The following is a 13,782-nucleotide window of genomic DNA, read 5'->3' on the forward strand; positions in this document are numbered from 1 at the left end:
AATTATGTCCTCATATTTCGAAGAAATGTTCATATCTCTGGAACCATAAGGGTTATGAAAGAATTATAAATGGCAAACTCTTCATCACAAAGTATTTTTATAGTGGTAGCATTCCTTATGTTCTAGGTCTTGAACCAGATTTTATAAGTTACAGTAAACACAGTAACTATTACATTTATCATATTTTGTAAACAACTTACAATATCTCAGCAACCACTCAAGTTACACACATGCTATCAGCAGCACTTTATTTATCTAGCTGATTGCTTTCATATGAGGCTATGGAGTTCTGTCTATGTTACTTGGTTGTTGAGATATTTAGAAAACAGTGAAAATTATATATATATATATATATATATATATATATATATATATATATATATAAATTAAATTAAGGAGCTGTCCGGTTCGATTCTCAGCTAGAGCATCTTCTGCATGGAGACATGCGTGAATGGGCGTACCTTCGTTGAAAGTTGTGCATCAGACCTGGCAAGCCGGTACGTAAAAATCAACTGTCAATCATTAGCGGACCGGAGTTCCCCTGTGGCAACCCCTAACCGGGAAAAGCCGAAAGACACAAACAATATCATAAAACAACAGTTAATATCTATTTACGTGCTCTAGACAGAGGTCAAATATTAATGTAGTTGAGTTTGCCATTGTGTAAGCTTTAAGATGAAATCTTTTAACACCTTGTGTTAAATTCATAAATAAATGACACTAAGAATTTACTTTATATGCCTTTAGTCAGGAACAACACTTTAGGATGTGCAAACAGAAATTTTTATTTTTAACAGCGCTGGGAGTTAGTCTTCAAAATTCTTGATGAAGCATTCTCACTTTACATACAAAAACTGTAATTTTATACAGTTTCTTATCAAACTGCTCATGCAATTTCATGATGTTATAATGACTGTGTCCTATAGAAAACTTTGCAAATGTCCTCATCCCTCGTGATTTTCACCTCAGACTTCATGTGAACACCTTCCTTTACATGATTCACCTGCTTCCAAGGGGTCTTGTTTCTGACCTTGGATGTTTCAAACCTACCCTAGCAACAATGCACTCCTAGCCTGGAGGAGTCAGGCTAACAAATTCCTTTTTGTAATAACTACATGCTTCACTTTATGCAACACACACTATTCTCTCTTATTACATACTAAAAGAATGCAGTTTAAAATGAACAGTAATACTGTGGCTTATGAAGCTGCATTTTTCCCAGCCCTGCATACAAATTATATTTGCTTTTTAACAATCATATTATAGCATTATTAATAAACTGAAATGAATATACATTTTAATAAGCTGGTCTTGTCCCATAACACTTGTACATAGCATGGTTTTGGAATTTTTGATGCAAATATGAACAAGCAATATTTGATGCCTAGAGATGTCAGCAGGCATTAACTGCAGATGCACCTGGAGGCATCACTCAGATGTAATGAGTTAATGGCAGAAGATAATCAACTATCTAGTCTTCTCATCAATGTAATTTCATAAGATAAATTTATATTCTACCTAATTTCCATCCCTTTCTTTCTATTCACACCTACTCCACTTCTCACATGCCCTAATGATCACCACCATAGATTCCTCCAACCTTCATCCATTTTATAGATCGTTTCATTTTTCCACATCTCTCACTCTGGAGGAGTATTTTTCCAAGATCCAAGGAGAAGTTGGTCTCAACAATTTCTTGCCTATGTGACTCTATATTTTTCCTGTTCTTGTTGGTCACTTCACATATCAGTAATATGATCTTATACACTTGTATCATGCCCTCTCTGTCTCTTTTCATCCCTAGTCAGAACAACACTATTTCCCCTAGTTTCCTCATACAGCATCTTTCATTTTGTTTTCCCTGGACTCCTTCCAGCAGCCTGATGTCTTGTTCTTTGATTGGGCTGCAGAACTGCACATAGTACTGTAAGTGGGATCTTACTAGAAGAAGCAGCAACATTACAAATTGAATTCTGGTGTCTTTCTTGCTAATGGTAGATCCCAAAATTCTCTTCAAAACTGCCAAAACCCTCTTAGCTCCTGCTGGTGGTCTAGTCTGGGTGTGAGTAACACTCCAAGATTCATTATACTGCTATCTCTCTATCATTTCTACACCACCAGCTAATACTTCACAACAGCACTATTGCTGAGGCTTAAGTAACTTTGCATTTGCTTGCAATGAAGCTAATTTTTATTCTCTTGGTCAGCCTTTCCAAGTCTTTTTATAATCATGTCATAATTCTTCACTTATGCACATTTTTTTTTCTTTGAAGAGGCTGATCCTGTTCTTTACTCAATCAAATATGTCTAGACAAATGCAATGAAAAGGCTAACCTAGTGCTAGCACTTCAGTTATTCCACAAGTCACTTCCCTTATCCCTAACATCAGCTCCTTTATCTCAACAATCATTGTCCTGCCCTCTCACCATGCCACAGTCCAGTTCATCAGTCTTGGTCCAACCTTAATCCTTGTTGTTTTCCTAGCAGTCAGCTATACAGAACCAAGTCAAAAGGGTAACCATTTGAAATGTCAAGACCTGCTAGAGCAAGTCCTGAAACAAAGACACTGAATGGCCGAAAAAGCAGACTTACATATATTAAATATGAGATGGTCATGTCCTTGAATATTTTCTTTTCTGTTTTCTCTGAGTTAACACAATCTCAAACTTGATATATAAATTCAGGGATTGTGCAGGGGGATTTGTTCTTCTGCTGGATTTACAGTCTTTCTTTTTTTTTTTCAGCTTGTTGACACTTACCATTTTGAGAGTTGACATTTCATTACGGAGCCAGTCAAAAGTGTTGGTGAAGTCCCGTAACCTATATATGCCAGTAGTGTCCCATTAGGGTCTGTTGTAGCCCAATCAGAAAACTGGATAAGGTTCAACTGACAAATCATTAGTCATCAACACAAGCTGGTTGTTATCCTCTAAAAATGCATCCAACCTTTTCCTCACTTTTCAGTCCATGACTTTCCAAGTCACTTCTCGTATGTTAAAAAATATGCACTTCCTGAGACTTTTCCTGTCCCCCAACCATACAGTGATACCACTCTTGTAGTCTTCTAGTAATGAGGGATATCTGTCCGTCTGTTGAAGATTTCCATCACTAACTAGATTCCAGAGAATTCTGGGAGATAAAATACTCCTGGTTGCCATAGGCATCAAGCTGTATGAATTCACGTGGTTCCACCATTATTTGATATGTTGGAGCACAGCCCTGCCAGTAACAGAGAGACTGTGCTTCATTGTTTATTTAAATTATTTCTAGTGCTTTGCAACAAAGAAAGAGCAGTCTGTTGCAGGGTATTTGGTTTTATCAGACACTGAGCTTCTCTTTGGGCTGCCTGTTATGATTATCTTCTTAGCACAGACAGCAGTCTTCTGTTATATCTTCAAAAACAAAGGGAAACTGTGCTGTAATTTAGAGTTAGAAGCCATAATGGATGGTCTTAGACAATGAAAAAGTCAGAAACATGTACAGCAGCCAGCAGCTGAAATGTATTTTGTAAAAATAGCAAGAAAAATAGCACAAACTGCAATGGCAAGACTCCTCGATGTAGCAAGGACCCAGACTGTTAATTTAGCTAGGAAGAAACAAAAAGGTCCAGCACAAATCAAGTGGATCAAGTTGCATTTATTTAATATAAAAGGTGGCTAACACCATAGCAAAAAATAAGTTTCGGCTTAGAATAGCCTTCCTCAGTGTTACTGCTTAAAAACAAACACGTTTATATAGTATATGCTAAATTGCTGTTATCCCCCTATTGGTGCATACCAAAACAATTGTGTTCATTCAGGCCAGCTTTAAAGAGAGCTTCCAATCTTACTATCCAGCCTGACTCTCTTTCATTGAGTTTACTATGCCAAACTGACTTGCACATTCTATTTCCCTGGATTTTGTCTATGATAGTAAAATGGAATTTAGCAGTATGACGGGTTAGAGTATGTTTATAAAGGGCATTTGTAAGCCTTTTATTCCTTATATCACTTAGATGCTCACTGATCCTAAATCTAAGTGGACGCAAAGTTTGTCCAGCATAGAAAGCAGAACAAGAGCATCTAGCTAAGTAAATAACCCAATCACTACTGCAGTTACCCATAATGTTAATACTGTATACTTTTGAAGTGTTGCTGCTAGTGAACTCCTTAGTTTTAAACATGTGTGCACAAGCACTACAATATTCACAGGGACCGCTACCTGTCAATCTATCACCAAATAATGTAGTTTGGTGAGAATCAGTAGTGGAACTCTTTTTGTAATGAGTAAGGTATGAGTTGACCATCCTTCCTCTACGATACGAGTATAGACACTTGGGGGGAGGGGTGTTAGCCAGACGTTCATTTGCTAGTAAAATGTTCCACTGATTCTTAATAATGTCTCGAAATGCGTTTGTGTTACGGCCATAGGTTGTAACCAAATGAATATTCTGAGATGTATTTTTGATCAATGGGTCAAGCTTTGGTCGATATTGTAATAATTCCTCCCGGTCAGACCTTGCAACATGCATATTAGCACTATGTATGGTCCCCATTTGATATCCCCTACTGAGGAATCTATTACACAAATCCTTTGTACCTGAATTGTAATCTTCATTACTGGAGCAGATACGTTTAATTCGCAAAAATTGTGATTTTGGTATATTGCGAATAATATGAGGTGGATGGTGACTGGTGGCATGAAGTAATGTATTGAATTGTGGAAATTTCCTGAATGTTTCTGTTTTCAATGTGTTGTCCAAATCCCTACTTATCAACACATCCAAGAACATGATCTTGTTCCTATCCCAATTCAAAGTGAAATGGATATCCCATTTATTTTCATTCAAATAGTCCACAAACTCCAATAAATAGGAGGTATCTCCTTTCCATACAAACCAGCAATCATCTAAAAAGCAACGCCAGATGTCCATGTTGTCCAAAAATAAATTATGGGACTTATCATAGATTAACTGCTCCTCTATGTAACCCATGAACAGGTCTGCATAAATGGGAGCAAAGGATGCACCCATCACAGTGCCTCTGACTTGCCAATAACATTCATTCTGGAAATAAAAAACATTTTTAGTTAGAACATGTTCTGTAAGGCAGGTTAACAATGTATTGAAACCTGGTGGATAAAGGTATGCCTTATCTAACCAATACTGTATGGCTTCTAAACCTGCCCAGTGGGATATGTTCATATAAAGAGCTGTCACATCCAGGGTGCAAAGAGGCCAATTAGGTTCAAGTTGGATATCCCCAATAATTTGCAAAAATTGGGTGGTGTCCTTAAGTGTGGCCCTGACCTGTGATAATAAAGGCTGTAAATACTTAGTGAGGAATGCTGACAATGGTTCCGTTAAAGATCTCTTGCCTGAAACTATCGGTGTACCTGGTGGTTCCCTAGGATCTTTATGTATTTTTGGTAATGGATATGGGTATTGTGATGTAGGATCAGGAACCGTAAGATGATATTTCATTTCCTGTGTAATAATGCCTTCCTCAAATGCTAGTTGTAAAAACTGATATATTTCCTTCTTGAACTTAAAAGTCGGGTCCAGATGCAGACGCATGTAGAAAAGGCCGTTGAATAACTGTTTTTCGGCCTCCCTAAGATATTGCTCCCTATCCATCACAACGACATCCCCTCCCTTGTCAGCCCGTAGAATGACTAGATTGTGGTTCTTACTAAGTTTAGTTAAAGCTACCTGTTCCTCCTTGGTTAAATTCTGTTTAGTATTAGAATAAATCCTACAATGAAAATGTAAATCTTTGAGAACACATTCTTTGAACACAGAGACATGCCTGTCCATGGGTGACATAAATTGAGACTTGCGAAACCGAAAGTCAGTAGGTCTTTGAGTTTGATCATTCTCTGAAAAGAACTATTTCAGGTTTAATGCTCTACAAATGTCAGGGCTTTTCAAAAGGCAGAGGGTCTATATCAACAGGAACCAAGGGCGAACATTCATTTTCGAAGTGTTTTGATACAGCCAATGTGTTGCAAGTGTTAATTTGTGGTTTTCTGTTCAACCAGGGTCCATGTTTAATAATTCCTTTATATTTATATGATATATATACGAGGGAAAACTATATATAACATATTTTAAATGTGTTACACTATATATATATATATATATATATATATATATATATATATATATATATATGCATACTTGCAATTGCAATATATTACTCTTATGTAAACATGATATATACTTTAAATATGCCCCTCATGTTTTCGGTGAATTGTGCTTTCGGTGATTTCTGTTCGGTGATATGAGTTTCGGTGAAATGTGCATTCAGTGAAATGGCCCAGATCCATATATATACGGTATAGAGGAATGAAGCCCCAGTTATGACTAGGCAAACAGAGTTCTTCTAGTGGCTCCCAAACTGGTAGAGGTGGTCAGGTCTAATCCATCCTGGGTGAAAGAAAGTGGTGATCCCAGTCAGGCAGCATACCCAGTGTAAGCATAGAGTTGTACAACAAGGATCACGGAGCTGTGGGCTTCACGTTCCAAACCACTGATGATAACCCTTCTAGGCAAGTGTGTGTGTGTGTGTGTGTGTGTGTGTGTGTGTGTGTGTGTGTGTGTGTGTGTGTGTGTGTGTGTGTGTGTGTGTGTGTGTGTGTGAGTGTGTGTGTGTCTTTGTATATACAAATGCCCCTACAGTGATATGGGTGTTCATGTCAGTCACCGGGGTGCAGGGCAAAGAACCCAACCACAAAGCCCATGATGACTGCTTGAATGATGGGTTTTGAGGAAGGAATGGTTAATGGCTGGCAGGCAACAATGTACAAAATAAAAGAGTAACAGAACAAAATAAAAAATGCAATACATCACACCAACTCACTTTCATATTTATTTTGTTTAATCTGAGAACAAATTAAACTTAAGAGACAGAGTTTTCAAATGCACATTATTGTGTAAAGAGAGAGAATTCCAGATAGCTGTAGATGCACCCATTCTCAAATCTACAAGCCTCTTGCATCATGTAGCATTTAGGTTGCAAAGCCAAATTATAAAAGATATGGACTTTAAGTCATGTGTTGCTTACTCAAGATTGCAGAGTTTAACTTTTTAAATTCATAGCATTACAGGAAACAAGACTACATGATTAGTTTACTTCCTGGCACTCCAATAAGACAACAAACTAAAAATAAAAGAAACAGTACATGTTACAAGTGGCATCGATATTTCCCACAATTTGCTTATGTTCCTCCCTCCCTCCCTCTTGGTGATAACAGTGGTCCCCCAATCCCATATTCCATGTATTTCTAAGTTTAAGCTCCAGGACTAGTTTTATAATAAGCTGGTCTATCTTGTCTCTTCTACCAAGAATCTTAACCCCCTCCTCTTCTCTGTCTCCAAATTGGGTCTTCTACTCTGCTTCATTTCCTGTCTGTGCTATTATCTCTCCTACCTGCAACATTTCCATCTCCAGTTATACCAGTCCCTGTCATTTAGTTTGGGAGAAAGAAAGAAATGGAACATGAGATTTTCTATCTTGTGTGGCGGTAGATATGGGAAAGTTAGAGCAGAACATGGTAAAAGTCATGAGTAGTACATAGCAGTTGTATTTTAAATGTGACCAGTGTGAAATGGTGGATTGTGGTGAATAGTATATAATGTATTTATCCCCAGAATAGAGCAGGAGCAGCTGCAGGAGTCTGTTATATTGCTTTAGTTCACATTTTTATTGAGAATAGATAGTCTGTTGCCTCAGCGTAAGAGGTAAAGAGTTCTAAGTGTTGGCAACACAGAAAGAGTAGAGCTAATATCTACCTGAATGTTGTGTTTTGTGAATATTATGGCATAGTTTATGATACAATCACAATGGTTTAGTAGGACAGTATAAATGGAGGATGTTGCTCAAATAATTTTTTGACTTTGTACAAAGTCCCAGTTTTAGATCTACAGTATGTATTTTTACTGATGTCTATATACGTAGGTCAGATTTTAGGTTGTCATCAGTTATCATTCCAAGCAGTTTGCTTTGTGAAACAACTTTTATAGGGGTGTTGTTGGAGGAAGTAATTTTAAAGCTAGCTTTGTTCTGGCTGAGGGATTTGGGGAGAAACAGGAGTAACTTTGTTTTACTGTGGTTCATTAGAAGCTGTGTATTCCACAACTAGGACTCAATGGAAGTAAACGATTCTTGAGTTACGTGCTGATGTCAGAGAATGTTGTCAGCAGAACAACTGAGAATTGAATCAGCTGTATATGGGATTATGGAGGTATGTTATCCGCGGTGGTGCAGCGGTAACGTTGTTGCCTCACAGCAAGAGGTTCTCCCATTCGATTCTCAGCTAGTGTGCGGGGAGTGCCTTCTGTGTGGAGTCTGCATGTCCTCCCCGTGGGCCGAGTGGTGTTCCAAAAGACATGCGTGAATGGGCGTGCCTTTGTTGAAGGTTGGGCATCGAGCTGACAACTTGACACCATGAAAATCTACTGCCAATCATTAGCAGACCAGAGTTCCGCTGTGGCGACCCTTAACAGGGAAAAGCCGAAAGACAACAACAACCTACTTGCAGTATGAAGAGTTTTAAAAATGTTAATGAGAAGAGGTCTGAGAATGAAACCTTGAGATACATCAGTGAAGACAGACAAGAGATTTGAGAAATAGGTTTGCTATGTAAGTGATTGCTACCTATCTGGAAAATAACTATGAAACCATTGTAGAGAAAACTGTGAAAGTCCTAGTGAGGGCAGATGGTGAAGTGATTTATCATGAGAAACTGTATCAAAAGCCTTTGAAAAATCTAGACACACATTGTAGACAAGTTATAGTGCCTATCTTGGTTAATAGCATCTGTGAAGGTAAGAAAGGCAGTAGTTGTACTATGACCTGGATGAATGACATGCTGTGTAGAGGTGAGGAGCTTATTGCTAAGGAGGACATGGGACACATTTATGAATACAGTTTTCTGCAGTATATTAGATCACAGACACAGCAGAGCAGCAAACCTGAAGTTAGATATTTCTGTGAAGTTGCCTCCTTTGTGGAAAGAAATGATGTGAGACTACTTCCAAAGGTAAGGTAATTATGACTCTTAAACAGATTGTTAATTAGTAAAGACACAGAATAAGCTAGGGGGAATCTGTGGCTATCTTTAAGCATACAGTTTAAAGCCCATCTGCTGCAAGTGTAAAAGGTTTAGCTTCTGCAGATATTTCATGATGATTACTGCTGAAAGGAAATTTAAAGAGGAGAGTGTGGTGGAGTTTATACTCTGCGGTATGTGTGCAGACCAATGATGGGGGTTGTCTTTAATCAAGCTAGCAATACTTTGGATACAATTTTTAAGTTGAGAAGTATAGCAATGTTAAGTGAAGTAGAACTGGGCTGTTTAGTAAAGCCTAAGTGTAGTAACTTGTATATAGTGGATGAGAAAGAAAAGATTGCTTATATTAGTATAACATGTATTGGGGTAGTACAGCTGTTTGTCTAACTTATGTTTTAGTTTGATTACTGAGATGTTCATACTGGTGGCAACTTTGTCGTGTTTTGTGTTTGTTCCAGTTTAGCCAGATTTTATCTCTATGTTGCATAAGCTGGTTGTAGAGTTTGCCATGGGGCTGGATTGTGCTTAACTCTCTTTTAGTTCTTGGGAGGGCTATTTTATTGAGTATATATTAAGAAATGTTTTGTTAAACTGTAGAACTGCATCACCAGAACAGTGAGAGTTTAGCTGGAACCAAGTTGCCGAGGGTAAAAGAGCATATTCCAGAAATGCTGTCCATAAGCAATCCTTCCCATATAGAAGATGTGCTTAAAGTGTATATGTGAACTGGTTTTGAAACTGTAGAACTGCATCATCTAGTGGCAGACTTCAAAATATTAAAATTGTAGGATTGTAGGGTAGAAATAAATATCTCTTTACTCAGACTGGTTAGTTGGCAGTAGATCTGCTTGGGTGGAGAGCTACACATTCCACTGGCAAAAGTAAGAAAATAATCACTGAGACAGTCATGACAGACATCATTTACAGTTAGGTCTGTGTATATGCAGTGTGCAATAAGTTTGTTTACATTTATATTTACTGGAAACGGTCATCTGGAAAGTCCCCATGTCCGGTGGGGTTCAAGGGAGAAACACTCCATAAAATTAAAAAGTGCTATATTGCTTTTTTGTGTGGGTTGTGGAGTAAACAACCCCATCCATTAGTGCTCACATGGTGTGTGAACCACCACTCTATCAGAAATTGTATCTTCTTATTTTCTAAGGCCATTTGAAAGCAGCTATGGTTTCTTAAGAAGGCTGCCATTGCATTGCTCCTTGTCTTTCAACAATTTCTGATTAGGAAATGATATAAGCTGTGTAACCTATGCTTGCATTTGTGACCAGCATACCTCTGTACTGGTTTATCATTTTGCTGACTGCAGATTTGCATGTCATGCTAACACTGTTCATGTATCAGTACTTCATAAGTCAAAGCAGTCATACATCAGAAAAGGTTTCATTCACATAGATTAAAACATGGACTTGAATGATCTCTGTAGCTGCTCCACAGAGATAGATGTACTTAAAATTCTTACTACATTTCCTACTGAATTTAAACAAAGTTGCTGCTTTCCTAATATTCAGGACATAGATTCTGTGAAGTAGCTCTGGTTACACTATGTATATTACCAAGACTTAGCTGTCTTGATCCTCGCTGGTTTCATATTAAAGCCCTGCTACCAACCTTTGTAATAGCCCTAACCCTGCCCCTAAACCTAACCCTACACCTTATCTTAAAATACTTTTGATAAAATTACCACTATTCAGACAACTTTGGACTAGTGTTATGAGGAGGTTGAAGTCAGTGAAATAAACGTAAAGTGCTGCACCTGGGTCACAGAAGCCCTGGTGTTAGATATCAGCTGGAGGGTGATGAAATGACTGCAACAGAACAAGAGAAAGATTTGAAGGTATTGATCACACTGTGACTGAACCACCTTTAACATATGAAAGGGCAGTGAAGGCAGTAAACTAAATGCAGTGGTGCATCCTCAGAGTGGCATAGGCGATATGCGCAAGGGCACCCGCAGGCAGGTGCAAGGGGGTGCACTTGCACCCACCTGGAACCAGCTGATCAGAAGATTCATTTTCTTTTAAATTAAAAAAAAAAATTTTTTTTAAGGACATTCTTCTTTAAAAACATAGGAAATAATAGAGCGAGGGAAAGGAACCGCCCTTTACAGCTGCAAGAGACCTGTTTTAGGACCCAATGGAGGACTCATCATGCGTACATCCGTTGCATGGTTTTAAACACAAAAGTGCGCAGGTTCCCAGTCATATCATTGCTGCCAGATTCACCCACAATAAGCACTACTATTTATTTATGTTGAAACTGCTAGGCTCCAAATAAGATTACATTTTATGCTGAAACTGCTGTGTGTATGTATGTGTCTGCTGGGCTCCACTAAAACTGCTGTGTGTGTGTGTGTGTGTGTGTGTGTGTGTGTGTGTGTGTGTGTGTGTGTGTGTGTGTGTGTGTGTGTGTGTGTGTGTGTGTGTGTGTGTGTGTGTGTGTGTGTGTGTGTGTGTGTGTGTGTGTGTGTGTGTGTGTGTGTGTGTGTGTGTGTGTGTGTGTGTGTGTGTGTGTGTGTCTGCTGGGCTCTGTTTACGTTTTATGCTAAAACCGCTGGACTCCAATTACATTTTATGCTGAAACTGCTGTGTGTGTCTGCTGGGCTCTGTTTACGTTTTGTGCTGAAACTGCTGCTCTCCGTTTATTTTTTATGGTGAAACTGCTGTGTGTCTGTGTTTGTGTGTGTCTGTGTTTGTGTGTGTGTGTGTGTGTGTGTGTGTGTGTGTGTGTGTGTGTGTGTGTGTGTGTGTGTGTGTGTGTGTGTGTGTCTGCTGGGCTCCATTTACATTTTATGCTGAAACTGCTAGGCTCCATAATACACATGTAAAAGACAATGCCTGTTCCCTGTTAAGCAAGTAAGTTGTTATATTTTGCTGTAGAATTTATTTTATTTTATTCCATTTTCCTGCTGACTATGTTGTTTAAAATTCCTTTTCACATTAGGCTGTGAACCTATACTCTTCATCTGTCTCTGCATTCTGCTCTGATTACACAACTTAAGCATCATGCTTGCTTTTTGATAAAGGCCGTATTTAAGTCTGTGACTGTTTTTCAGTTTAAGTCCATTTGCTTTTACATAGGCTCCAGATATTATCTATACCTGAAGTCTCAAAACACATGTTTACTGTGCACTGAAGTGATTAAATTAAACTAATATCCCTTTTTCTTTTTTTGTCACAATGTCCCAGTATTGATCATGACATTGGAATAGTATTTAGTCAGTTTTTGCCACAATGCAATAGCACACCAGAAAAGGTTTGATTGCTGTAATATATTTTGATAATGTTTAATGCTGCCATTGAGTTACAAGTGGCATACACTGAGAAGCTGCATCTTTTATTTCGCTGCTTTTATCATAATTTGTCCACAAATTGATATATTTGCAGTATGCAGAGACCCAAAACATATACTTCAGCTACAGAACTACAGTTCTAAAAAAGTTTGGAATAAATGAAGTCTCTCTGCCATGTTGAAGCAGGACAGACTAATAAGAGGTGTTCCCTGTTGCTGAAGTTATGAGCTTGTTTCTGTCAAACTCCAGAACATACCATTCTATATTTAGTAAGAAGAACTCCAGTGGGTACCGTGTCCTGCATATCTGCTGCCAATGCTAATTTCAGCCATGAAACACATCCAACAGAAATTTCAGCCATGAGACATACCTCCAGGTAGAAGCAGTTGGCTGCGTCAGCTATTAGACATTCACAGCAGATGTAACTGGTGCTTCCTATGTCTTTGGAAATACTATTTGAGCACACAACCTGGATTACCTGAGGTCAGAAGTAGCAAAGGATATAGAAAGAAACAATTCACCTGGTCATTATCCTTTTAATTTCTGTCTGCACAAATTATATCAATGTTGTTAGTCACTGCTGTTTATAAGTTGCCACCCTCTTCCTAAACAGATATTTGATTTGTACCAAAACATCTCATTTTAATATGTAGCCTAAAATGTAAGAGTTCTAATCTGCTTTCTCTTTATAAATGCAGAAAATAAAATGTTCTCTTGTTTAGATAATGCCCAGCCATCGAATTGCATTGAAAGGTTCGACTGAAAAAAATAGTCACAGACAATAAAAGCATACTCCCTTACTGTCCACATCCTGAAACAAATGAACTGATTCTTGTATTCTCTCCTGAAAGTAAGGAAAACTATTTATTTTTATCCCCTTTGCTTGCTACACTCCATCAGCAGACCCACAACATAGCATCCACTCAATGCATGATAGCTGCCATCCAGAACTTTGATTTTATCATTTTCTCAGAGTTCGAAAAACATTTCCCCCCTTCTGCTTTGCAGTTGGATAAGAGGTACTAATTACATCTCTGAACACCCCCTTTCCACCAGTGGCTTCATCTCTTCTAGAAATATAGAATAACACAAAAAGCACTTCAGAACTGTATCTGCCACTGTACTGCAGCAGCAGGCAAGATGGCTTACAGAGACTCATTACTGTCAAACAATAGCATTCTATGCCTGTCTATAGGCCTACATATCCATTAATGGGATGCTATTCCCCATTTTGACTGCAATGGTAACAATGAGGCTATTGACATCAGTTCTCTTCCTCTTAATGAGGTACATGATGGTTGCTTATGTTAGGCTGATAAATATATCAAGAACTAAGCATATGAGATTTTGGAAACAGATTGAAAGGTGAATATTTAATACAGTAGACTGTGTATATGTAGGAAGTAGGTAGGTAAAGGTGTGTGTGT

The sequence above is a fragment of the Protopterus annectens genome, chromosome 6.part0 (assembly GCF_019279795.1).
Source record: "Protopterus annectens isolate FY-2018-M chromosome 6.part0, PAN1.0, whole genome shotgun sequence".
Taxonomy (NCBI): domain Eukaryota; kingdom Metazoa; phylum Chordata; order Ceratodontiformes; family Protopteridae; genus Protopterus; species Protopterus annectens.